This window comes from Anolis carolinensis, unplaced genomic scaffold (assembly GCF_035594765.1).
Source record: "Anolis carolinensis isolate JA03-04 unplaced genomic scaffold, rAnoCar3.1.pri scaffold_12, whole genome shotgun sequence".
Taxonomy (NCBI): Eukaryota; Metazoa; Chordata; class Lepidosauria; order Squamata; family Dactyloidae; genus Anolis; species Anolis carolinensis.
Genome location: NW_026943823.1, coordinates 7,053,191 through 7,058,680, shown reverse-complemented (window position 1 = coordinate 7,058,680; position 5,490 = coordinate 7,053,191). Strand labels below are relative to the sequence as shown.

Here is a 5,490-nt window from a genome sequence, read left to right as displayed (position 1 = left end):
TTTAGAAATCCATATCTATCTTGTTTCCTGTGTCATAAAATAATAATAATAATAATAATAATAATAATAATAATAATAATAATAATAATAATAATGTCTATTGTTTCCAAATGCTGGCTGAGATCTTTTGGCACGGCACCCAGTATGCCGATCACCACCGGGACCACCTGCACTGATTTCTGCCAGAGTCTTTGAAGTTCAATCTTGAGGTCCTGATAGTGGCTGAGTTTTTCCTGTTGTTTTTCGTCAATGCGACTGTCACCTGGGATGGCACCATCAATGATCCAAACCTTTTTCTTTTCCACAACTGTGATGTCTGGTGTGTTGTGTTCCAGAACTTTGTCAGTCTGGATTCGGAAGTCCCACATATCTATCTTGTTTGCTGTGTCATAATAAAATAATAATAATGTTATCCATCTGTTTTTGCAGGAAGGTGCCCTTTGTGCCTTTGGATTTCAGAGTAAACAAAGGCTGCAATTTTGTTAGCATTTGTCTGCATGAATAGCAGTCAGAGTATCTTTGGACCACAACTCCAGAATTGTCCTGCTAACACAGCCATAAGGCTTTATCCTATTTCTGCTAATTCCTGTTCATGCTTATGAGATATTTGTTGACTCAGTCAACTGCCCTTTGTCTTAATCTCATATCTAGATAAAAAAGGGAGGCTTGCTACTCTGGGTGGGGCCCTATCTATTATTTCCTTTCTTACTGGTCATGATGGTTATCTCAGAGCAAAGATAGAGCTCGGAGTAAACGGAGGGTGACTCACATTGGCTTGCGTTCTGTTTGTTTTGGAAGCCGCCTCACTATTGCAGAAAGAAATGTCACTGAGTCTCAAAATCATGCAAATGGGAATATTAGGCAGCAAGGAGACACAACAGCCTGTCACTCAATAGGTGTAAGAGGAGACATGAAAGACTTTGTAGGCAAGGGAAAGTATTTTTTACAAGGCTCATTGGCTAGCCTATACTGGAAACCGGTCTGCCCCAACAGACTTTTATCTTTGCTATGTTTTCTGTGTATTCTTGGGGAGGAGTCGCACAGTCAATCTGTCATGTACGCACTTTGGAGCAAGCCAGCCCTCTTTGGCTTTGCCCTGATCTCCTTTACTACTTTGTATTTCGCTGAATTGCACTATGTAAAATTTCAAAACTTTCTGAATCTGGTTTGAAAGTGTTCTACATAGGAATGGGCCCAGGCTGTGGTGCAGGCGGGAGAGCAAGGCAGCTGCAATTAACTGCAATGAATCACTCTGACCAGGAGGTCATGAGTTCGAGGTCCGCTCGGAGCTATGTTTGTTTATCTTTGTCCTATGTTAAAAGGCATTGAATGTTTGCCTATATGTGTAACTAGCTGTGCCTGGCCACGCGTTGCTGTGGCAAAGTGGTGGTGGTATTGGTTAAAAATTGTTGTGTAATTTTTATTTGACGTTATTTGTATTTTTTAATTAATTTTATTGTAAGTTATCTTTTTATTTATTATATTTTATTATTTTCTTGTATTATTTTTAGTTATTTTCTGTTATTGTTGTATTTTATTGTATTAATCTTTTAGTGTTTTTAATAATTTTTTAGTGTTTTTTATTATTTTTATTGGGTTGCTAGGAGACCAAGTTGGAGGAGCTTAGCCTTCTAACTGGCAGCAATTGGATAAAAGCAATTATTCCTCTCTTTCTAATTAGGAATTTATTTTTCTTTTCTTTTTGTTGTATCAACCTAGAGGTGTGGATGATGGGTTGTGTTGTCAAATTTCGAGGTTGGGGGTGCTGTAGTTTTGTTGTTTTGTCGGTCGCCGTGATGCCATCACTCTTTTATATATATATAGATGTGATCCGCCCTGAGTCCCCTTTGGGGTGAGAAGGGCGGAATATAAATGCTGTAAATAAATAAATAAATAAATAAATTATCCCTGTTTAATTGCTCAGCCCTTCCTTTGAAAGCAATTGTTACACTCCACAAACTTCATTTTTGTGGCTGCCGTAAACTCTGTTGAATTGGCTGAGTGAGATATTCATGAAAAAACTATAGCAAATGTCCTGCAAAAGTTTAAAAACTTTTTCCATGTTTGTATGATAGTACTAAGGGCCCCCAGTGGTGTAGCGTGTTTTTTTAAAAAGTATTTTATTTATCATTTTAAATATACATAAAAAGGTGGAACAATATATGAAGATCGAAAAGAGTAGAAAAAAATAGAAAAAAAATAGTAAAAAAGGAAAAAATAAATAGTGGTGTAGTGTGTTAAAGCACTGAGCTGCTGAACTTGCAGACTGAAAGGTCATGGGGAGTGGAGTGAGCACTCGCTGTTAGCCCCAGCTTCTGCCAACCTAGCAGTTTGAAAACATGCAAATGTGAGTAGATCAATAGGTACCGCTCTGGCGGGAAGGTAATGGCACTCCATGCAGTCGTGCCAGCCACATGACCTTGGAGGTGTCTATGGACAATGCCGGCTCTTCAACTTGGAAAGGGAGATGAGCATCAACTCCCAGAGTCGGACTCGACTGGACTTAATGTCAGGGGGAAACCTTTACTTTACCTATGCTATGTTTTCAAACTGCTAGATTGGCAGAAGCTGGGGCTAACACTGGGAGCTCACCCTGCTCTCCGGATTTGAATTGCCAATTTTTTGGTCAGCGAGTTCAGCAGCTCAGCGGTTTAACCCACTGCGCCACTGGGGGCTCCTTCAGTGCATCTCCTGCCCTAAAACCTCAGCCAGAAACATGCTCCAATTTTGCTGGAAGTATAAATAAGTACTGCAAAACTTCTTATTTGTTGTGCCTTTATGGGTAAGACATACTCCAATTTGCTGGAAATGCAAAGTAATTCAAAGCATCGTATATGTTGTCTGTATGCATAAGACATACTCCAATTTGCAAATAAGCACTGCAAAACTTCTTATTTATCGTGCCTGTATGAATAAGACATACAGTAGAGTCTCACTTATCCAACACTCGCTTATCCAACAGTCTGGATTATCCAACGCATTTTTGTAGTCAATGCTTTCAATACATCGTGATATTTTGGTGCTAAATACGTAAATGCAGTAATTACTACATAGCATTACTGCATATTGAACTACTTTTTCTGTCAAATTTGTTGTCTAACATGATGTTTTGGTGCTTAATTTTTGCAACGAAGTACTGCAAAACTTATTTGTGCCTGTATGGGTAAGAGAGTTATTTTCCTTATGTTTGAGGATCTCCCCTTTGGTGAGGCTGCAGCCTCTTACCTGGCCAGCACAGGTAAGTGCTGCAAAGCTTTCTAAATATAGCATCCACATTGTAGAATTGATGCAGTTTGGCACCACTTGCTCAGGATTATGTGGTCCCGGGAGTTGTAGTTTCACAAGGTATTTGGCATCACCAAACTGTACATTAGTTGCCAGGGAGGATGGGAGGTGCTGTTGCTGCCCAGACCACGCCTCCACCCAGGTGAGGCCACGCCCCGTGCAGTCCCGGCCAGGGCGCTGTCCCTTTAAGAGCCGGGCATGAAAAGGGGCGCGGCCCCTTTAAGGGAGCGGCTCCTCCCGGGCCAACGAGGCTCTTTCTCCCGCAGCCTGGAGCAGAGAGACAGGTACTTTTTCTTTCTCTTCCTTCGCCTTTGCAAGCTGTTGCCTCCTCTAACTGAGCCAAACCTCTTGCATGCAGCCTCTGAGCATACGCAGAGTGCTTTTCTCGCCTCCTGCTGCAGGGCTGGTGCAATTTGACCCCCTGAGATGGTTTGCATGGCAAACCTATTTGCCATTGGGTTGCTATGAGTTTGCATTCGTCAGGAGCATTCTCTCCTGACGTTTCGCCCACATCTATGGCAGGCATCCTCAGAGGTTGGGAGGTCTGTTGGAAACTAAGCAAGAGAGGTTTATATATCTGTGGATTCTCCAGGATGGGAGAAAGAACTCTTGTCTGCTGGAGGCAGCCAGGCTTTGTAGCTGCAAGGCCATTCATTGCTAATCAAATTGGCCAATGGCAACATTTACACTTGTCTCAAACAGACAAGAATTCTCTCTCCCACCCTGGACATTATTCCACACACATATACTGTACATACTCGAGTATAAGATAGTTTTTCAACCCTTTTTTAAAGACTGAAAAAAAACCCCCTCAGATTATACTCGGGTGAGGGTCCTGGTTGGCTTATATTTGGGTCAGCTTATACTCGAGAATATATGGTACATTTATTATTTTTATATATTACTAGCTGTGCCCGGCCACGCGTTGCTGTGGCGTTGTCTGGTGGCGTTGGTGAGAAATTGTATTGAATGTCTGTTGTATGGTTGTCTTTATGTTTAGTATGCACACAGAAGTGGATTATATGGCAGTGTGGAGTCAAGATAATCCAGTTCAAAGCAGATAATATAAGATTCTAAATGGGTTATATAGCTGTGTGGAAGGGCCTTGAGTCTACACTGCTATATAATCCATTTCAAATCTGATAATCTGTGGAAGAGGCCTAAGTGAGGCCTAACTGTGCCTGTCCCCTGGGCTGAGTAGGTTGCTAGGAGACCAAGTGGATGGAGCTTAGCCTTCAAACTGGCAGCAATTGGATAAAAACTATTATTCCTCTCCCTGTAATTAGGACTTTATTTTTCTTTTCTTTTTGTTGTATCAACCTAGAGCTGTGAATGATGGGTTGTGTTGTCAAATTTCGAGGTTGGGGGGCCTGTAGTTTTGTTGTTTTGTCCGCTGCCCTGATGCCATCACTCTTTTATATATATAGATTATTATTATATATAATAATATATAATAATATTATATAATTATATAATATTATTATATATTTACATATATTATTATTTATTATTATTGGTATTATAACATTGTGTTTCTCTATTGTTGCTACTATTACATTTATTTTACTCTATTATTATTATTATTAATACATTTATTATTTCACTCTGATCTTATTATTATTATTGCATTTATTATTTTACTCTATTTATTATTACATGTATTATTTTCCTGTATTTATTTTTATTATTATTACATGTATTATTTTAGTCTATTATTAAAAGGATACATAAGCACATTTACATTGAAGACGATGAGAATAATGATTTGATCAGAGTTGGACAGTCTTATCTTAAATTTGAGCTTGATGTAAATATTCAAAAACAATGAGGCATCAGTAGGTTAAATGTTTTTGAATCTTTACATCAAGCTCAAATTTAAGATAAGACTGTCCAACTCTGATCAAATCATTATTCTCATCGTCTTCAATGTAAATGTGCTTATGTATCCTTTTAATAATAATAGACTAAAATAATACATGTAATAATAATGTAATAATAATAATGTAATAATGTAATTTTATTGGTATCTATTTTTATTTCTGAAATTTACCACCCTCTGCTTATACTGGAGTCAATGTTTTCCCAGTTTTTTTGTGGTAAAATTAGGTGCCTCGGCTTATATTCGGGTCAGCTTATACTCAAGTATATACGGTAATTTTATTGGTATCTCGGCTTATTTCCCTTATTTGCCATTATCTTCCTCTA

General features: G+C 38.8%; 1 protein-coding gene across 1 annotated transcript in view; it reads left to right on the top strand.

Annotated features, from left to right (window-relative positions):
* Positions 1-3,469: 3,469 nt before the first annotated feature.
* Positions 3,470-5,490, top strand: part of sytl4 (synaptotagmin like 4) — a 47,842-nt gene continuing 45,821 nt past the window's right edge. Inside the window, exon 1 of the mRNA XM_062964084.1 lies at positions 3,470-3,569. The gene's annotated coding sequence lies outside the window, so the exon portion shown is untranslated. The remainder of the gene's footprint in view (positions 3,570-5,490) is intronic.